General features: G+C 38.7%; 1 protein-coding gene across 6 annotated transcripts in view; it reads right to left on the bottom strand.

The window, feature by feature from the left end:
* The window catches only part of LOC129777427 (runt-related transcription factor 2), a 238,937-nt gene that overhangs the window by 144,462 nt on the left and 71,393 nt on the right, over positions 1-23,082 (bottom strand). The window contains exon 1 of one of the 6 annotated variants that reach the window (XM_055783702.1): positions 21,835-22,041. The exons of the other annotated variants lie outside the window; for them this stretch is intronic. The gene's annotated coding sequence lies outside the window, so the exon portion shown is untranslated. Of the gene's footprint in view, positions 1-21,834; positions 22,042-23,082 lie in introns of those variants that run through there. 6 annotated transcript variants of the gene reach the window in all.

The following is a 23,082-nucleotide window of genomic DNA, read 5'->3' as shown; positions in this document are numbered from 1 at the left end:
CTTTCTCCGTACAATTACCGGCACCTGGTGGGGAGTTCATCCCGAAGATCTTATAATGTTGTATCGAACAACTATTCTCTCAGTGATGGAGTATGGCAGTTTCTGTTTTCAATCAGCTGCCAAAACACACCTCATTAAACTCGAGCGAATTCAGTATCTTTGTCTCCGTATTGCGTTGGGATGTATGCCCTCAACGCATACCATGAGTCTCGAGGTTTTGGCAGGCCTACTCCCACTAAAAGATCGCTTCAATTTATTATCTCTTCGGTTCCTCATCCGGTGTAAGGTTATGAACCCATTGGTGATCGGAAATTTTGAGCAGCTTATCGAGCTAAATTTTCATTCAGGATTCATGAGCTCATATCATGAATTCATCTCCATGCAGGTTGATCCTTCTTCGTATACTCCCAACCGTGTTTGTTTTCCTGACTACATCAATTCCTCTGTACATTTTGATCTGTTCATGAAGGAGAAAATCCATGGGATTCCAGATTATCATCGATCGGGGATCATTCCTACGATCTTCAATGCAAAGTATGGGCGTGTCAATTGTGATAATATGTACTTTACTGATGGGTCCTCTATGAATGAGTCCACAGGATTTGGAGTGTTCAACGAAATTTTTAGCACCTCCCACAGTCTTCAGAATCCTTGCTCTGTGTATATTGCTGAATTGGCAGCAATACATTGGGCGCTGGACAGCGTCGCCTCACGACCTGTTGAACACTATTACATTGTAACGGATAGTCTTAGCTCTGTCGAAGCTATCCGTTCAGTGAGGCCGGAAAAGCACTCGCCGTACTTCCTTGAGAGAATACGAGAAATTTTGAGTGCTTCAACCAGACGCTGTTATGTCATTAACTTTGTCTGGGTCCCTTCACATTGCTCAATTCCGGGTAATGAGAGGGCTAGCAAAGGTAGGTGCAATTGAAGGCGAAATTTATCAGCGTCAAATCGCCTTCAATGAATTTTATTCTTTAGTTCGTAAAAATACCATCGTTAACTGGCAACGCAAATGGAACGAAGATGAATTGGGCCGGTGGCTTCACTCAATTATCCCTAAGGTTAGCCTTAAACCATGGTTCAAAAGTCTGGACTTGAGTCGGGACTTTATTCGCACCTTCTCCTGACTCATGTCCAATCACTGTTCGTTAAACGCGCTACTCTTTCGTTTTGATCTTGCCGACAGCAATATCTGTGCCTGCGGCCAAGGTTACCACGACATCGAACACGTTGTTTGGTCGTGCGAGGAGTATCTTGTTGCCAGATCGAATTTAGAAAACTCTCTTCGGGCTAGAGGAAGGCAGCCCAATGTGCCGGTGAGAGATGTGCTAGCTGGTTTAGACCTTGATTACATGTCCCAAATATATGTCTTCCTAAAAGCTATCAATCTTCGTGTGTGATTGTCCTTATATCCTTATATTCTCCTTTTCCTTTCCCTTCGCGAGAAATCAAATCCCTTCTTACTAACAAGAATAAGGTGAAATGTAAATACATGTTAGATATAAGATAGGCTTAAGAATTGAGTATGATGAATGTGAGTGCGAATGTGAGTGTGAACATTGTCAACATATCCTTATATCCCATCCTTTTCCTGAAACAAAATGTCACCCTTCTAAACTCGAGCAAGCCGCGAGTAATCGGTTCTCTACTTCATTAACATTAGAATTAATAAAAAATGTTTATATATACTTGTAACTATACAAATAGAAGTTTGGCTCCTTTAAACTTATGTAACTGAGCCTGTAAAAATAAACGATTTAATAAAAAAAAAAAATAGATATAACCCACCCATTTTTTGTTTTTGCTGTGCTCTAAGCAGAACTATAGTGTTAAACCTTGAAAAATGTTTGCATTGAATATTGAAAAATCTTAAAAGGATTTCAAAAACACACTTCGTTATGTATGAATGAAGACTGGGTGAAAACTCTGTATATAAACGGATAACTTAAGGCGGTATTCTAGTCTAGAAGTTTGAAAAAAATTAGTTTGTAGTTGTTATTAGGTATCCAAGAATATACCCTACAAAGGACTAATCGAAAATCCCATTATTTGCTGTGTTAGAGCCATATCAGTGATGCGGTATTTAACCTGATACGGCCATAACAATCAACTTCAAACGCGTTTTTCTCGAAACTGGTTTTTCCAAACTGGCGTACACGATATCTCAAGTTCTACTGAACCGATTCATGGCGTTTATATGGATACAATCTGCAGGCACCTCTCTATCGCATGAACCTCTAAAAAATTATATTTTTTTAAATTTCACTATTTTTAATCGGGAAACGCAATAAAAAACTATTTAAACCGCATTTTATTTTTCAAACGGTCGCCATTTTGTCAAAAAAAGATGTTTTTAACTTGTTCGAGGTTCATGTGATAGCGGCATCTTTACTGATTTAGAATCTGTTCGATTTTTTCGTTTCAGATAACCAGAAGGGCTGGAATCGTGTACGCCATGGCACAACTTTTTTTTGAACCCCCTCACTTCATCAGCTTGTAACTATTCTAGTTATGAATATTTTTTCTCCGTTTAACTTTTGTTATTGTTAAAAGATAGATTATAATGATAGAGATCATTATTATAATGGATCGTAAAAATACTCTTTGCTTTATTTTAATGGAGCTCGCGTCCGAAATTCGTGTCTCTACACTAGAATACCCCCTTAAATGTTCCCTTACAGTAATTAAATTCAATCGCAGCGGGGAAAGTTGGTATAACACAGAATTAAAAAAGATACAAAGTAACTAAAATTCTTAAGAAGTTTTGTCAAGGACACGACCGCACTGTTGGCGTAGGACTAAGACAACATTTCATTCAATTCGTTTGCTTACCTCCTTCAATTTTAGTTTGGAGTTCATCGGAATATTATAGTATCAGTTCCATGACTAATTTCATGCCCACTCGACTGGCCGTTGGCAGCACCATCTCAGATAGCAGTGAAACGTTGTGGGTGTAAAGACATGGGTCATTTAGGCAATTTTGCATACTTGAAATATTCGAAAAATAATTAGACTACTTTTTGGAAAAAGCCAAATTTTTTTTATTATTTTTTTACAAAAATTTATAACTTAAAAACTATGATACCTACAAAATTCTTGTCAAAGGATGAAATTTTCACAAAAAAATATCAAAACATTTCGCTGACAAAAAAGTTATTTTAAAAATTGAAATTAATTTTTCTCAAAAGCGTATTTTTTAATATTCCCAAAAAAAATTCATATATATATTAGGCTGTCAAAAAAGTCCTGCGGTATTTCCGCGAGGTGTCGTTGTAAGCGCGTAGTTCTAGTTGTATTCATTGTATCGAGTCATACTATAGCTTGTTGGAAAGGTATTTTTGCGCTATAATATAGTCCTTGACAGTGTTTTGTTTGGTGAAGTCGTTCGTGAGTTATAGTGTCGCAAATATGGAGCAAAATAAAGAGAAAATCCGACATATTCTCAAGCATCTCAAGCTGCCAATAAAATTTGTGCAGTTTATGGACCCGATACAGTTTCCATTTCCACCGCACAACGATGGTTTCAACGTTTTCGTTCTGGTGTAGAGGTCGTCGAAGATGCGCCACGCTCCGGAAGGCCTGTCGTCGAAAATTGCGACAAAATCGTTGAATTAGCCGAGAAAGACCGGCATAGTAGTAGCACGTTATGAATTATGTTGTGAATTTTTGAAAAAAGTCATTTTTAGAAAAAAAAAAAAAAAAAAAACAGGAAGTGGGTTATATCTATGGTATAACCGCAAGGGTGACGTGGGACTATCGTTGATTTAGAGATCATTTGTTTGAAGTTGAATCTAAATCCATCCTGAATGAATGAATAAATAAATATTTGGGTGACTTCAAAAACGAGAGTGTTACGTTGGAGACTCAAGGTTTTATGCATCCAATATTGGATACAAAAAACCTTGTTCTGAAGAATAATCTTCAGAAGCTTTCCTGCTAACTGCACTTGATTGACAAATCACAAAACCAAATGTATGTGGTCGCAGTATTATATGGATAGAAAACATTAAAATAAACTCGCTTGAATGTAATTTTCAATTCCAAGGGGAACTGGCAGATTATTTTTCAGCAACGATCATTTCTTTCCAGGTTTCCTCTCGATAACCAGCAAACGAAAAGAGTTGCGCGCGTGTATGTGTGTGTGTGTGGCGGCTGCTTCTATGTCTTCCCGAGGAACCGTATTTCGATGCTGATACTCTCTTGGTCACCTTCTCTTCTCCTTCTGATCGATCGGCCTTTCTGCGCTCCCTCACAGTTAAAACAAACTGATTGCATTTCAGATCAAGTCAAGCCAGGTAATTAATACCTCGATCCCTCGCCGTTCAGCTCGTTCAGTAACGATGTTGTCTTGTCGATGTCCTCAGGCGTCGTGCACAAATTACGTAACGCAAAAATCCGGATTTTGAACCTCCCCCCCCCCTTTCGTAACGCAATTTCCTATCTCTAATAAACAGAAAGTAAAGCAACATCTACCCCCCCCCCCCCCCTTATCGCGTTACGTAATTTGTGCACGACGCCTCACGAAAAATGAATGGGTTTCACCACCACAATATCATTTCAGTATGCTTTTCGTGCGTGATTGAATCGAGAGAAGGTGTGGTTTACGATGGCAATTTGGAAGGCAAACTAGAGGAGAATGAACTCTCTGAGTATGAAAATTTCGGCGACTGAGCAATAATCGATTGAAAATTATATAATTTTGGCGATACGAAACATTTTCCGGTTTTCATGTTATGCATCCATTATTGGATACGAAAATATCCTACTGATGGGAAAGAATAATCTTCAGAAGCTTTCCAGCTAATTACACTTGATTGAAAAATTACGAAATCAAATGTATTTGGTCGCTGTGTTCGCCATATAATTAGAAAACATTAAAATAAACTCTTTCGCATGGATGTATTCTACAATTCCCAGGGAACTGGCAGATTATTTTTCAGCAACGATTAGATCTTTCCGGAATTTTCTCGATACTGTATGGCATCCAAACGAAAATTCTCGTTTGCAGTTTGGCCTGCAAAAAACTTTTCTGAACTCTAATCCATCAAATTTGGAGCCCTGAAAAGGGCCGTTGATTATATGCTAAGCTAATATAGCACCCTCTCCTTGGATTCGACGGGCCAGCTGAATGTCCTTGGGCATGATGTGACGCGTTTTACGTGGATAGCACACAAATTTGTATCTTCGAATAAGCCTCCTGCAGCGTCATAACCGCGGAACTTTGGAAGCGCAAGTCGGTTTTGAAGTCCTGAGCAATTCCACGAACCAAAAGCTGCAAAGGTAGCTTGCGGATCAGCAATTCGGCCGACTTCCGATAGCGATGAATTTCACGCAAAGTTCCCGGTCGATAGCGATGTGGCTTCTTCACCTATCCTGCGGCTGGTGCGCTTATCCGAGCTGCTTTCGTGTGCCTTACCACTGAAAGACTAACTCTCTATCTGCTTGGTCCCAAACAAACGAGTCGTCACGGTGCGAGAGTAGAGTAAGAAATGAACGAAAGCAAAGGAAGCGTCATTTTATAACCTGTTTTCGAAGCTATCATTAAGCTATTGAAACAATTTTCCGACTCAATAAATAGCAATCATATAACTCTTGGACATTTTATCTTTTGTATGAAATGATTATCACTGTTCCGTTGATCCGAAGCAGAATGAATCACGCTTAAAGAAGGAATGGATTTTTTCTTGGATTTTACTCAGCAGAAATAATGCCCTTTCCCAACAATTAAAAACGACAAACGGTAAACAGTTTCATCAAAGTGATTTCTTCGATATGGGGATATATTCACTACATCATGTCATATATTTCATATTTTTCATTATGAAATCCATATCCAAGACACCTATCGGTATCGAATTATCATCGACACCACGATTTTCGCTAAATGCTCCTTTCAGTTCGGCCTGTAAAAAACTTTTCTGAACTCTAATCCATCAAATTTGGAGCCCTGAAAAGGGCTGTTGATTATATGCTAAGCTAATATAGCACGCTCTCCTTGGATTCGACGGGCCAGCTGAATGTCCTTGGGCATGATGTGACGCGTTTTGCATGGATAGCACACAAATTGATATCTTCGAATAAGCCTCCTGCAGCGTCATAACCGCGGAAGTTTGGAAGCGCAAGTCGGTTTTGAAGTCCTGAGCAATGCGATTTTTTATTGAACTAACAAAACCTAATACTACATGTAGAGCATATGGGAAATCACTTTTTCTAACATTGTGCTAAATTTTTCGCAATACACGATCGGTTATTGATATGAAATTTAATGAAACAGCAAACACTTAAGTTCCAAATTTAAATTTTATTTACTAGAATTAGTCGTATCACTCACCTTACTTGCAATATAGAAATGCCCCCGACTTGCATATATTTGCAATGCCGATTTCCCCTGGGCACCTTGGTTTAGATGTCTCTGTTAGGGAATACATTTCGGTAGGAACAAAAGCTTCCCCTACTTTCATGTAATAGCAATGTCGATTTCTCCCAGGCAGCTTGGTTTTGATGTCTCTGTTAGGGAACACATCTCGGTAGGAACAAGAGTTCCCCCTACTTTTATGTATTTGCAATGTCGATTTCTCCCAGGCAGCTTGGTTTTGATGTCTCTGTTAGGGACCTGCCGCATTTGTCGTCAATATCGACCAATCAGAAGTGGGTAATTCCGTTAGGATAGGGGTTGAGATTTTTTAATTGTTCGATAATTAGTTTCATCACATATATTATTTTCTTCAATATAAAAAATTGTTATGGAGTGCCGAAATCGATTGACGCAAAAATTTCATCAATCCATCATGAAATGACTGAGCAATAAGCGTTTGAAATTGGACAATTTTCACGATGTACTCGATTTTCGATTTTCAATTTGTACCCCAATATGTTCCCGAAAGACGTAATCCTACGTCAAAAAAAGAGGGGGGGGGGGGTGAAAAAACCATGCAGGCTCGATTTCAAAACTGTTGCCTCATTATCATGTTTCGTTCAATATATCTCCGACAACAAAGCACTACAAACTGAAAGTTGTTTCATTAAACACCTTCAGCGGGTAACTTGTTTAATAAAAATCATCGTTACAATTCCATCTCCCCCGCCCAGACCCGACTGCTCCTGCTCCTGCCAAAGCAACAGAGCGCAAAGAAATCATTACCCATAAAACACACGAAGCAAACAAAGACGTTGTATGCATAACCAATTCCATCCGAACAACCCTTTTCTCGCACTTATCCGGCAAAAATCTTCTCGTCCTTCAGCGGAACTCCAATTCCTACTCCAGCGCTAGTCGGCAGCAAAAGACGTTGCTCATGCCTCATTTTATTGTCTGCTCGGTGAAAAGTCCTTACACAATCGTACACGAGAGTGCTAAATAAATTCAAACGCAACACATATTCCCCTGATGATAAATATCATATTCGCTCTACCCCCTTCCCCCCTTCCCCGAGGAACCTTTATGGCAACAAGCGAAAAACAAAATAAGAAATCTTCTCTCATTTGTTTCCATAGCGATTCTCCTTTCCCAAGACGAATATTCGGATCGTAGTTAATTTATTCCGTATCAGCGTGCAAATATACTTAGCTTTCGCGAAAGGCTCTGCCGCCAGGCGGTGTTGCGAGTTCAGGGAATTCGGCGGAACGGAACGGAACACTTGGTAGGATCCGCCGGCGGTAACACTGACACACCGGTTTCGATAATGAAATAAAACAAGCGAACAAACAAACAAACAAAACACTTCCATATGCTCGGTGTCATCGTCTTGGGAGCATCCTCAATTTTCAAAAGGTTGTTTCGCTGTTTCGAAAACTTTTCCCACTCGAGAGCAGCAGCACTTTCGGGGTTGGCATGCGAAAGGGATTCGCTCTCGAGAAGCCCGTTAATGCCAGCTAATGATGTACATATGTAAATTTGGATATGGCTGGAAATAAAAATAATAGACACCTTAAGATTTTCGACACACTTTGAACGGGAACGGGTTGGCGAAAGGGTGGCAATCATTTGCCCCGCTGCGACAAATAGGGGGCGCTCCCTGGTGGTGGGGTGGCGGGGCGTTGCTGACAAGTGGCTTACACTTGGATTTACTTTCATCCATATGAAACCATATGAAGGGCTGCGCTCGGGGTGCTGCGGGATGCCATTGATGGTGAACGGCAATCGAAGCGGAAAAGTGCGACACTCCAAACAGGGAGGGCATTCAATGAAATAATATGTTTGATTACGGAAGATTTTATCTTTCCACGAAAGTTGCGCCGTATAGCTTTTGTGTAACGTTCGAAATTACCATGATTACTGTGAGCTCAATGGTTGACAGTCGCAACAAAGTAGTTTTGTTATTTCCCTCAAGCAACAGCAAATAAACATTCCGCTGGATGTGCATTAAGGATCGCCGATGAACCGTGAAACGCGTTCGTGCCACCAGTTAATCATTACCCAGTTTTATAACCCTCCGCTATTGATTTTCCCATTTCACCGATGCGTGCGCGCGTGGGTGGAAACGATATGCACATTCTGCGGCCACACGCACGAACCGTTTCGCTATTTTTTTTTCCTCACTCATCCGGTGTGGAAATTTTCTCCAAGCAGCCGACCGACGACAATTTCTTGAGCGCGTTCCTGTTCTAGCCACTCAAAAATCATAAATCATGTAAACAGTCCCCTCTAATTACCTCGTTAACGAGTTAAAAACGGATCATTTTATGGTTGAGCGACTCTTGTTCTGTGTTCTTTTGTCTCTCGGTGCCGCGTTAGCGTCGTCACTTCTTCGCCATAATAACTCTATTGCTGCTCTCGCAAGGAGCCGAAAAGTTTTTCCTCAAGTTTTACTCGAGTTGAGGGTTGAGTTAAGGTACTTGGAATCGGAATCGTTTCGCTTGCCGGCGATGATCCAGCTGGTTGTGGCTGGGCCGAAATTAACATGGCTATAATGTCGACATCGCATCATGTGAGTGTGAGTCTGGGTTTCTTCTGCGGTTTCGCATGCTCACGATCATTGTCTGGCGAATCTGGCAGGAAAGGGCCCGGAGTGTCCCCCAAGAAAAGCTGCCATCGTAAATCTGCTGCCGACAGCAACAGCGTCTTGGTTGTCGTTAAAATTTCATGACAGCGGAGAAATGTTGGAGGCAACACACGTTGCCTCGGTGCTGTCCAATGTATGTACCACTATCCAGCCACCTCGAATCTGCCGGAGAAGTAGAAGCGTAATAATAACAGCTAATGTTTATTTGTATACAGCAATGGACCACCCAGTAGTCATCTTGATTCGGCCGAATCATTTCCGCAAAACGCTTGCGATGGTGTAAATAGAAAAATTATCATACACAAAATACGAAACACAGAACTCGAAAGTAAGGTAGTGGTATGCAAGATGCGTTTTAGCACTAAGAACACGTATCACGAATCCGGAATCGTACAATCAGCTCTGTCTTAGTAAGATTTTGAAGAAAAATTGTCACAGGAGGGTTGTGTCCGAGACACGACCGCATAGTTGACGTAGGATTCCGTTAGGCTATCTGTTGATTATGGATATGTTTGAGGAATTACATCGTTAAGCTCTTCGATAATGATTTGGTGGCCTCCTGAAAATGGCCACCAAATCATTATCAAAGTTTGATGGTGCGTATCAGATAAAAGATACCGAAGTAGAACGAGATATAATGAAAACCGCCCTCTGTGATCCTAGACTAGATACCTCCTGTGTTATGTATGGATAAAATAAAGAAAAAAAACTCACCAATGTAATATAAGATAATTACCAATACCGAACACAAATATCATTTTTTCTCGTCAGTAAAAACATGTTACTTTAATATACAGGAAACATATTTGAAATGGAGGTGACGTGTTTTTGAATCGCGAGTGTATGGTTAATGGCAGACGTTCGCTCATTCCAAAAGGTGTTTTAAGTGTTGATCCAAATTCAATAGGAAGTTTTTGCTGCAGTGAAAATATCGCATTTGAGTGTTGAGCAGGGGTCATGATAAGCGCACAGAAAAAGGCGTGGATTGTGTTTGTGTGTAAACACGTAAACACGTAAACTATAGTAGTAGTGGTACTATATGACACTATAGGACGCTTGCTGCGTTCATATGTAATAGTAATCTGGTTGTATCGCTGCGCCCTGTGTTTGGTTCAGGTCGGAAGATTTGGTTTCTCCTCCATAGGTGTTTATGTGTTCGTGCGTTTGATGTTCAGAGATGCCAGATGATTTTTTTTAAATATTAATCGTTTTGCAAACAGGAAATCTGTAAAGTTCTTCACTTATTTGTAATGTATTAACAGTAAGTTTTCGAAGTGAGATGCGTCACGATGTACCATTTCTTGTATTTCGGTGGTTGCTTGATGGTGTGATGCAGTATGGAGCATTTTTGTGGTTTATGAGGAAACTTCGAAAATGTTCTGCATTGTGTTACATTGCCGGGCGTCCACCGCCGAATGGAGGGAGACGATGTGTCGTGACGTGCTTCATTCTGGGAACTTACTGTAACGACAGATCGTTCGTTTCCTTTCGTGTGTTTGTGTATATAGAGGTTTTAGAAGCTCCTGTTATTATCTGTCAATGGTTCTTGATCCTTATTCAGACTTCAGTTTCCTAATTCAGTTTTTTATATTGTGTTCCCAAATCTCATATTTCCTTTCGGACGGTCATCGATTTGTGTGTTTACCTGTAGTTATTTATGGTATATGTGGATATAATTGTGCGATATTCATACACTTCGTTCGAAGGATGATGAAACTCGTAGAAACTCATAGAATGATCATAGAATTTTTTTCAAATTGTCTAAAATTATCAAAGTACGTGCTATAAATATTAACAACAAAGGCTTTCCTTATCAGGATACCTAAAGATAATCTTTACCGCGTGTTGTGACAAGTAGAATTTTCAGAATTTCATTTCGTCGAGTGGCTGATAATTCGCGTTTACATAATCGCATCACTTACCACAGTGAATCCTGATTCCTACCTCCTCCCACTAACAACTATCCCTTCCATGATAATCGCTAGGGAACCACGCTATAGAGGCGACCCTTCTGGCCTTTGGGCGGCGGTTATCATACTAACATTCCTTCCCTTCCCCTGGTGACTGTAAGGACGTGGCCGGCGTCGTTATTGACAATTTAAAGCTCGAATCACCGAAAATTGCACAACGAGAATGATTTGCTAGTCCCAAGCGTCATTCTGTGTGTTCTTTGTGCAATTTGGTTGGTTCAAGTCAATCACGAAGAGCAACTACGAATTGTACAGTCTACCCAAGCTCAAGCTCAAGCTCAAGAAAACATATTTGAAATGGAAAAGGTAAATTTCTTTTATAATTTTTACTTTCTGAGTTTTTATTCAACCCAATGCGAATTTTAATTGGACTAACAACACCTAATACTATATGTAGAGTATATGGGAAATAACTTTTTCTAATATTTCTCAACTTTTCCATTTTTTCTCGCCGTACAAACTTTCCTTGGGTGAAAATGAACACAACAAAACAGACAGCTTAAACCAAACAACCCGTTCTAGAGCGGGAACGCACCTTGGTGTGCTTATTTATGAAAATTTAAATAAATCGTTTCATATATCAAGCCATTTTTAACACAACTGCTACCATATACAATTTTACACTTACACTTGGGCTAAATTATTCACAATACACGATCGGTCATTGATATGAAATTTCACGAAGAAACCAACATTAAAGTTCCAAATTTAAATTTTATTTGCAAGAATTAATCGTACCACTCACCTTACTTGCAATATAAAAATGCCCCCGACTTATATATTTGCAATGACCGTTTCCCTGTTAGGGAATACATTTCGGTAGAAACAAAAGTTCTCCCTAGTTTCATGTATTTGCAATGCCGTTTTCCCCCAGGCAGCTTGATTTTGATGTCTCTGTTAGGGACCCGCCACATGTGTCGTCAATTTCGACCAATCAAAAGTGAGTATTTCCGTTAAGATAAGGGTTGAAATTTGTCAATTGTTCAATTGTTAGTTTCATGACATATATTATTTTCTTCAATATAAACAATTGTTATGGAGTGCCGAAATCGACTGAAGCAAAAATTGCATCAATCCATCATGAAATGACTGAGCAATAAGCGTTTGAAATTGGACAATTTTCACGATGTGCTCGATTTTCGATTTTCAATTTGTACCCCAATATGTTCCCGAAAGACGTAATCCTACGTCAAAAACTGGTTGAGGTAAAATAAATGTTCCTCATTGCAGTTTCAAGAACACAACATATCAAAAATTCATAGGTATGATTGACTGAGAACTACAACATTATTTTAAAGATTGTACTCGACAAAAAAGGCAACACTTTCTTCTGTGTATATCTTTTTATTGCATGGGGTAGGTTAACCAAATATGAAGGAGATATGTCACCAACTTACAGAAATTTGCGAATAAATAATCTATTTCAGTTCAAAAATATTCAAATGTATACTTTTTCTAGCCGTTTGAACTGGAATGGTGCTATCTGCTTTGAACGAATCTCTTCACTGACTTCCTTTTACGATAAACACGGCCTTGCAGGCAGATTTTGCGCCACATAATTTGATAAACGAGGTTCCCTTCTACACTCCTGATATCGAACTCATCAGGAAATGGAAATACGTTTGCTGTAGTCGGATGGTGCACGGTTCTCCAGTGGAAACGTGCCTCTGAACGTTTGAACTTGCAATATTAACAGCCGAAGTCCTTTCGGAAATTAGCTCTGAGAAGAACTTACGATTGTACTACTACTATTAATAATCGATTGAAAAAAAACAAGGATTACATTTTGGGGAGAAATAAATACATTCTTACGTTAATACTAGCTGACCCGGCAAACTTCGTCCCGCCCAAATTTTATTTTTCGTTCTCACGTAGAGTAATGCTAATTGTTGTTGTCCAACAGCTCTTGAAATAAAAGCAAATAAAATTCCGTTTGCTTACCAAATTGTTACTATATGTATTACCTTCGAAACGTAGTACAAGCATTTCTCGAGTTGTGTTTGTGATTAGACAAATACCTATTTTAATACAAAAAAAACAAATGCGCACCATTGCCCCATAGTGGGGGCAAAGGTGCGCACTTATTGAATTGAACTTCTGAGATAACTTATACCAAAAATAAATGTTTTAGCATCAGAAGCGGGAGAAGCATCATTACTAGAGAGTGTAGGAACCGTCCAGTAGGCAGGAGGGGGTGTTCTATGGTTTATTTTTTTATGGGTGAGAAGAGTGGATGTTATGATCGAACATGCTACGTGGAAATTTTTGGGAGGGAGGAGACTGACAATATAAAGCCCAACTGAAAATGTCCAACATTTGAAACAGAATTCGTTTTTATTAACAAACTAGCTGACCCGGCGAACTTCGTCCCACCCACAATTGATATATTGATATAAATCATTTCGAACACTCAAGTTCCCACAGAAATTATTTTTATGTACGTAATCTATACTCACGGTATATAATTTCTTTTTTGACATATAAACCTGATGCAGACTAAGACGCATCAGTCCTGATACTGGCTGTTTAAATCCGTTTCTCCGCTCTTCAGTTAAATAATGAGGAACGGACACCAGATCATTTTTATTTATATAGATCAAGTTTATAAATACATTATAAATACAAATATTGTGAAAAACCTAAACATAAACGAAACACAACCGTTATTGAATTGAATGCATGGTGAAAATAAAAACATTTTTCATTTGAAATTCATTTTGAATTATTTTTAAGCAATTGTTTATTTTTATTCCTCATCTTGGATTTCGGTTCTGAGGATTTCGACGCTTTGCCTTGGAGTGCTGATGCTTCGTTGTACTGTTGTGGGGTTCGAAGAGACAGACGATGGTTGCTCATGAAACTAGAATCAAAATCTGTTTGTTTTGCAACTTGGTTGAATTCGTGTTGGAGGTTGTTGTCGTCCGCAAAATCAAACGCCAGACGCCGTAAATCTTTGAGAGTCATACCATAGAAAGCTTTGTTCAGTGCGCTGCAGTGGTCCGCCAGATCATCAGACTGCTCTCTCGTAAATACCTATCTGAACCACCCTAGGTGCTCGCTGACACATCCCAGCAGAAGTAGAAATGTCAATAAAAGAAGATTCGAATCTTAAATCACTTTCTGATATGAGCCTCATCCTCAGAGAAGAGGCTCATATCGGAAATATCGAGGTCTGCCGCAATCCGACGCTTCAAGAATCCCTCCCAAAACCTCTGTCGGGCCATTTGAGCATTTCTGGAGTGCATTTCTTCAAATCAGTTTCCGTCTTGTGGGTCCCGTTAAAAATGTGGTTGAAAACATTTTAGAATTTTTTTTTCATTGCAAAACTCTGGTGCGAACATTCGCACCACAGCCACTGCGCATCTTTGCTCCGCAGAGCAATTTTTGAACTAATCGAATTTTTAAAAAATGCTCTTGAAATTTTCACAAAAACGAATACGCACTATCATCTACTATAGAATGAAGGTTTCCTTGACAGTGTAGTTTCGAACTTTCCAGTTATTTGAGGTAAGTAAATCGTCATCTCCAAAACTGAAAAAATTAAATCAAAACATCGCAAAACTCTTTTTATCTCTTAACTTGCCACTTTCATGAAATGTATCTTTTTTTATATTTGTGAACTGCTGGTGTAATAATGTATCAGAAGACTACACTTTTGTCTAAAATTTATGCTCGTTTGCTTGAAAATGGCCAATGCGCACCTTTGCCCCGCACTATTCCACACGTTTTTTTACTAAGCTCATAGGTCCATAGGTCCAATCGCAGAACTGTTAATTGATTGATTTTCTAATCAACCCTTTAAAATTACCTTTCACTACAAAATTTCTAGTACTTCTACCAAAACTCGTCATTATAATATCGGATTATTTTCAGACACAATTCTCGTTCAAGATTTTCAACCACTTGCAAATTGCATGTTTCTCCGTTACATGGAATAAATGTTTGGTACAGAAAATATGATAGAATAAAGACAGCTAAATCGGACAGTTTCATTTTTATTTATATATATAGAAGAAGATATAGGAGTGCGTTTTATCACATTAAAAAAAACAATTGTCGTGTTTGGTTGGAATATGTGTATTATTTGAACCTCACCGGAGGGGAGGGGGGGGCGTTTGTCATACCATCATAGAAACATTTCTCATATTCGAAAACCTTCACATGCCAAATTTGGCTCCATTTGATTGATTAGTTTCCAAGTTATGCAGAACCTTGTGTTCCATTTGTATGGTAGCCTCCCCTTAGAGAAGAGGGAGGAGTGTCGAACCACCATAGAAACGTTTATCGATCTCTAAAACCTCTATATTCTATTTTTAATTCCATTTGTTTGATTAGTTCTCGAGTTGTTCAGTACCCTTCCCTCCTCCTCTTTAGAGAGGAGAAAGGAGTGTCAAACCACCATAAAAAACTCCCTGAAACCTCCATATGCCCCTTAGAGTGGTGGGAGCAGTGTTGAACCACCTTAGAAATGTTTCTTGCCCCCTAAAACCTCCACATGCCAAATTTGGTTCTTGATTAGCTCTTGAGTTATGCAGAAACGTATGCTTCATTTGTCAGCCCCCTACCGTTCAGAGAGAGGGGAGGAATATCTAACCACCATAGAATCATTTATTGCATCCTAAAACCTATACAGGTAAACTTCGACATAACGTACATTTCGCATAACGCACTCTCAAAATTGTACGTTGTATCGAATTGTACGTCATATCGAAGCATAATAAAGTACTCACAAACGTAGTCTATAATACATTATTGTGTTGCTGTTTTAGTCAAGTTAACGAATAACTTCAATCAGAAGACGAAGCCTGCCTTTCTCATGATGTTTCCCTTCGTACTGTTGATTAGAGCTTGATTCATTTAGAATCTGGAATCACAAAACCAGCTGTATTTCGAAATTGATTGAAGGTACAAAACTTGTTTTAGCATCACAATACAGATAATTCATTTTTCTATCAGGAAAAATATTGAAAAAAAATTTCCTTTACACTTTGAAAAGGTGTACGTTATATCGAGGGTACGTTATATCGAAGTTTCCCTGTATATGCCATAGGACCTGGCCGGGTAAGGGAGTAAAAAGTGTCCCCAAACCAAATCACCAGCTGTATGGCGAATATTATATAGGATATTAAATAAGAAATTTTGGCGGTTTATTTGAACCCCTATGTGGTTTAAAATAGGATCCATAGTGAAAAACGTACTTTTCCGTTTATTTCACGCCATCCTCAAGAGCTTCCAGATAACAATTTGAGAAAAAATACTGTATGTGCATTTTACTACGGTGTATCAAGAAAAATTATCAAAAAAAAAATTCATCAAAAATTGAAATACTATAAAAATATTGAAATTTTGAAAATTTTTTTTTTGGGATTTAGAGATTCAGTACTGACTGCTCTAATTTATATTTAAATTTGTTCCTACGGCTTTTCTAGATACGTGTGATTTTTTTCAGTGTTGCGTGGTACAAATTTTTATTTTATATTTCTCTCTATGGTTTGGCTGGATAAGGGAGTCAAAAGTCCCTCAAACCAAGTCACCAGCTGTATGGAAAATATTGTACAGGGTACTAAATAAAACATTTTGCCAGAAGTACCATATATTTTAGTCTTTATATGGTACACCATATGATCTATGGTGAAAAATACACCTTTTCCTTTTGTTTCAGGCCATTCCCAATAGCTTCGAGACAAAAATATGAAAAAAAATACTGAAAGTACATCTTACTAAGGTGTATCGATCAATATTTTCAAACAAGTTTTTCATTATAAAATCAAATACTAAAAAAAATTAAATTAATTTTTATTTTAATAATAAGTTAATTTTTAATTTTTGTTGATTTTGAGATTCAGTACTACCCTAGTTTGTATTAAATTTTCTTCCTACGTCTATTTTAGGTATATGTGTTTTTTTCAGAATTTTTAGAGTGTTTTTCGCGGTACAAAAAAATATATATATTTTCAGGCATTTCGAAATTTTGAAAAAAAAAAAATAACTTTGAGACCCAATTTTAATCTAGTTTTTATTCAAATGTGTTCGTATGTGTTGTTTTTTCCACATGTAGCGTAATTTTTTCTTGAATGTTTAAGAGGATTGCGCCAAAAAATTTTGCGCTGTACCACGATTTTTTTTCTCGTATCTTGGAATATATGAGATTATCTTTACATTGAATTTAGATGGTTTACCAAATTCATAGGAGTCAACAGTACGATAGAGCTCTGTGAGAAAAAAATAAAATAAAGTGGAAAGATCATTCGGATTAATGAGAAGAACACTAAAAAAATCCAAATTGTTACAATTTTCTTATTTTAATCTTACAATTGAAAACCACGAATACAATCAAATAATCGATTTCAAGAAAATAATAATAATAATAATGAAGACGATGAAGAAAATTATTTTTGTGTCTCGCAATGCTCTTAAAAATTCAAGAAAAATTACGCCACATGTAGAAAAAAAGACACATACGAACGCATTCAAATAGAAATTAGAGCAGAAGTGGGTCTCAAAGTTATATTTTTTCAGAATTTTCAAATGCCAGAAAATATATAAATTTTTTTGTACCGCGTGTATTAATTTTTTTTATTTATTATTAGATTTTTTGATGAAAAAATTGATTAAAGATATTTATCGATACACCTTAGTAAGATGTACCTTCAGTATTTTTTTCTTATTCTTGTCTCAAAGCTATTGAGAATGTCGTGAAAAAAGATGAAAAGGTGCATTTTCCACCATTCTATGGTGTACCATATAAAGACTCAAATATATGGTACTACAGCGCGGACTCGATTATATACAGTCTCCGATTTCTCTCCGATTTCTTATACAGGGTGGGCCATTTAAAGTGGAAGGATTTGTTTTTGCAATAGCAAAGTAAAGAAGTGGAATTTAAAAAATTTTTTTTGAAATTCATTTATTTTGGTCCAAGGAGATTTGTTCTAACTACTTTTTGATTATGATATCTCGTAAATGACCGCCTCTGGCCTTGACCGCAAAATGTGCCCTTTTTTCGGCATTTTCCATCACTTTGCCCAATGTTTCGGCCGATATGGCAGCAATTTCTTGTCGGATATTGTCTTTCAGCGCAGCCAGGGTCCTTGGTTTACCAGTGTATAAAGGGTGTGTCACATCAAATTGCATCACGGAAAAAACGCTGTAGAAATTCGCCCAGTAGACCGATCCTTTTGAAAATTTTAGACAGTAAAATAAAAACTATTAAACAACTTTTGGCATTTTCTTTTTATTCATACTTCGAGCCCAAGCCCGTATGCTCGCACCTTCATCTTTACCCTGTCCATAAGGTTCTGTACAACGTCAGGTTGTAGTTTTTTTTGAACAGAAATCCATTTTCTCTTGAAGTCCGCCTCCGATTTGACAACTTTTGGGTTCTTCCGGAGGGCCTGCTTCATAATCGCCCAATATTTCTCTATTGGGCGAAGCTCCGGCGCGTTGGGCGGGTTCATTTCCTTTGGCACGAAGGTGACCCCGTTGGCTTCGTACCACTCCAACACGTCCTTTGAATAGTGGCACGAAGCGAGATCCGGCCAGAAGATGGTCGGGCCCTCGTGCTGCTTCAATAGTGGTAGTAAGCGCTTCTGTGGGCACTCCTTAAGGTAAACCTGCCCGTTTACCGTGCCGGTCATCACGAAGGGGGCGCTCCGCTTTCCGCAAGAGCAGATCGCTTGCCACACCATGTAGTTTTTGGCAAACTTGGATAGTTTCTGCTTGCGAATCTCCTCCAGAACGCTGAATTTGTCCTCTGCGGAGAAGAACAACAGGCCCGGCAGCTGACGAAAGTCCGCTTTGACGTAGGTTTCGTCGTTCATTACCAGGCAATGCGGCTTCGTCAGCATTTCGGTGTACAGCTTCCGGGCTCGCGTCTTCCCCACCATGTTTTGCCTTTCGTCGCGGTTAGGAGCCTTCTGAACCTTGTATGTACGCAGGCCCTCCCGCTGCTTGGTCCGCTGGACGAATGAACTTGACAAATTCAGCTTATTGGCGACATCCCGGACCGAACTTCTCGGATCACGTCTAAACTGCTTAACTACGCGCTTGTGATCTTTTTCACTGACGGAGCATCCATTTTTGCCGTTCTTCACCTTCTGGTCGATGGTTAGGTTCTCGAAGTATCGTTTTAGTACTCTGCTGACCGTAGATTGGACGATTCCCAGCATCTTACCGATGTCCCGATGTGACAACCCCGGATTCTCGAAATGAATGCACAGGATTAATTCACGACGCTCTTTTTCGTTCGACGACATTTTTCCAAATTTACGAAAAATTGACAGTGAAGCATGGTCAACGTGATCTATACACTCTTATCTGATTATCAGCGAAAGCTGAAGATATAATTCCTAAAAATTAAATTTCTACAGCGTTTTTCCCGTGATGCAATTTGATGTGACACACCCTTTACCTTGGATTTTAAATATCCCCATAAAAAAAAGTCAGGAGGCGTCAAATCAGGTGATCTCGGTGGCCAGTCATAATCGCCGTTTTTCGATATTAATCTTCCGGGGAACATTTCACGCAATAATTTGGTCGTGGCAGCCGCTGTATGGCATGTAGCGCCGTCCTGTTGGAACCAGTAATTGTCCAATTCATTTTCACGAACAAATGGCAATAAACAATCGGTTATCATTGTTCGATAACGCTCCCGCAACACTGGCTCGAACGGCATCAATATTCTCGTCGAAACGTCTTGGTCGTTGTCAGGACAGATGACTGGCATAACCAACACTACCAGACGATATAAATTTGGCATATAATCGACGTATAGTGTTGTCTCCAGGCGATGTTTTAACTTTATTTTTATTTTTCCACGCACGTTTAGTTAACACAATTGAGAAGTTATTTTGAATGTACAGCTGAACAATTTCAGCGCGTTGTTTAGGTGTGTATTGTTCCATGGTTAAAATTGTACTGAAATGACGCTTCCAACGCGGTATGACATTTATTAATCTGAAATCTCTGTCAAAAGTTATGGGGTTGCCAGATGCTTCCACTTTAAATGGCCCACCCTGTATAATCGAATCCTGTATATAATCGAGTCAGAAAAGCAATGGTTTTTTATTCGTTTTTTTATGCATATATTTTTCGATTGTTGAAAATAAAAAAAAAGAATTTAATTTTTGATTTATCCCCCTAATGTCAGAAAACACCTTTCTCACATGAAAAAAAAAATATTTTTCCTGAATCTCTCAGGAGATGATAGATAATCATATTTGTTGCCTCAAACTGGCTCTACACTAAAAAGTACGCTGCGTCAGCCAATTCTGTTGCTCCCATTTGAAAGATGAGAAAATTTAGTACAGGGTATAGTAGTGCAACATTTAAATCAGTGGAATCAAATAACATTTTGAAAGTAAAAATTGAAAAGTTAGTAATTTGTAATAAAATTCATTTTATCCCAAAAATTCATATTCAACTTTATTGTTTCTATCAATTAAATAATAACTCTCAAATCACTCTACAATTTGTTCTTGGACACCCAACTTTCTTAATTTCGCTGCAATATCGATATAAACAATTCCTAGTCAAAATTCAAGCAAAATCTACAAAAACCGCAATTTTTACGCATCTTACTAATAATAGCCACGAGTCATATTTGAATTATACAAAAAAAATATATTTTTTTCAAACAGTTTTCGAGTCCAAAATTGTATATAATCGAATCACATATAATCGAGTCCGACCTGTACTGCCAAAATGTTTTATTTAGTACCCTATACAATATTTTCCATACAACTGGTGATTTAGTTTGGGGGACTTTTTACTCCCTTACCCAGCCAGACCCTTTGGAAATATAAAACAAAACAAAATTTATGCAGTGCAACACTGAAAAAAAATCTGAAAAAAATCACACATATCTAGAAAAGCCCTGGCAACACATTTATATATGACTTAGAGTAGTACTGAATCTCTAAATCCCAAAAAAAATCAAAATTTCAATATTTTTTTAGTACTTCAATTTTTGATGAATTTTTTTTTTTGATAATTTTTCTTGATACACCGTAGTGAGATGCACATTCAGTATTTTTTTCAAATTGTTATCTCGAAGCTTTTGAGGATGACGTGAAATTAACGAAAAAGTACGTTTTTCACTATAGATCCTACGTTGAACCACATAGGGATTCAAATAAACCGTCAATATTTCTTATTCAATATCCTATACAATATTTGCCATACAGCTAGTGATTTGGTTTGGGGACTGTTGAAGCTAGACCTCGCCACGGATCCTCTTCGACTCTCCTTCACTTACGCGGAATGTTTTATACCATTTGATAACGCTTTTATGAATCTAAGCCTCACTCCAATGCACACATCGTATCATATGAACGGTTTCTGTGATCATTTATCGTAGCGCTTTGAAACTAACATAGACGATTGTTGAACTGTGACACCAGAGGTATTCCTATAAATACAATATACATATCGCCAACATAAAAATCGATCACCATTTTCGTTAGAATCACTTGAGAAAATTCTATCAAACGTGACAAGGAATCTTCAAGCGACATTAATTGAATCACTATATTTGCACTATAATACACATCTTTGGAACAATTGAAATTGACATTTGAAATGAATGATAACCTGTGCAATTGTGGCAATTGTTGTCCAGAACTACGCCTGAGATTATGAATTATGATTTTGTCCTAAATTACCTTCACGAAAAAAACACGTGGAATATAAAAATTACATGCAATTAAATTCAACATTGCAGTCTATGTCTTGTAAGACTCATTCAACTACCCCTAAAGAAAGCGAACACTCCTGTCTCTCCACAAAAACCGAAACTTCGTCGATTCCATAAATCAATGCACCGATGCCCCCAAAATATCCGCAAACGCAAAACCACTAACCTGCCGACGGAGACATCCGCCGCAAACACGGAATTACATGCCAACGGTGGCCGACCCCACCAAACTGTGCCTGCAAGGGCAAGTGGATCCAAAACGAGAAAAAGGTAAATACTCTTGACAAACTATGCAAAAACACGCGCACAAACGCACACACACCCACGCGTTACATCTGGTGGTCTCACCGTCGGCTGCTTTCGATTGGCTTACTTGCTTGCGAAGGCAAGGACCCACCAACAACCCGACGGCAGCGGTCCGACGGAACGTTGACGTTCGATGGGATCAACAATCATGGTTCGACTGAAAGTAACACAATTACACCACAACCTCTGGGAGAGGACCAGCTGTGATCGGCTGCGTCTAGCGCGCGAACCCTGACCGACGCTTATTGGTTTTGTGAGGAGAACCGGGGAGTTTTTTTTCCCGGTTTCCCACCGCATACCAGTGGGGTGTGAGGGGTGTTTCGGGACCTGCGGGGGGAAAATCGAAAACAATAACTGCATACAACATTAACGATGTTTTTCTGTTTTCGTATTGGGGGTCAGAGTGACTGAATGATAGGGGAGGGAGGGGATTCCAGGACAACAGAGGTTCTCATTAATCATCGCACGCGGAATTTCGCTTGGGAGCCCTCTGATGTGTGGGTATGTACATATGTGTCCATGTGTGTATGTTTCTCGACGATCCCAGGGAAACCAAGGACTGAGGTGTCGAAGGTCCAGTAAATTCATCAACATAATTTATATTTTAAATCCCATGCCGCCGAGGGTAAGTCCCCAAATGACTCGGAGCTCAATTTGATCTCCTGTTTCCCATGTGATGGAAAGCCAGTGATGAATGTTGAATTCTGTGAACGAAAATATACATTCATTGCTCAGTATGTGATGCAGTTCATCGCCATGATCATGCAAGCTCTTGAGTTACAAAGATGGTTTACTTAGAGACTGCATTGAGACGATGTTGACTTCTTACACTGATCGCCTGGACTCAAACGCGCTCATCATTATGCTGCACGTCATCACTTGGAAATTTTTAAATATTTACAAAAGTGATACACTCCATGTTTTTTGACGTAGGATTACGTCTTTCGGGAACATATTGGGGTACACATTGAAATTCGAAAATCGAGCACTCCTGTTTCCCATGTGCTCGCGAAAATTGTCCAATTTCAAACGCTTATTGATCAGTCATTTCATGATGGATTGATGAAATTTTTGCGTCAACCGATTTTGGCACTCCATAACAATTTTT

This window comes from Toxorhynchites rutilus, chromosome 1 (genome assembly GCF_029784135.1).
Source record: "Toxorhynchites rutilus septentrionalis strain SRP chromosome 1, ASM2978413v1, whole genome shotgun sequence".
Lineage (NCBI taxonomy): Eukaryota > Metazoa > Arthropoda > Insecta > Diptera > Culicidae > Toxorhynchites > Toxorhynchites rutilus.
This window is presented reverse-complemented; position numbering and strand designations above follow the sequence as displayed.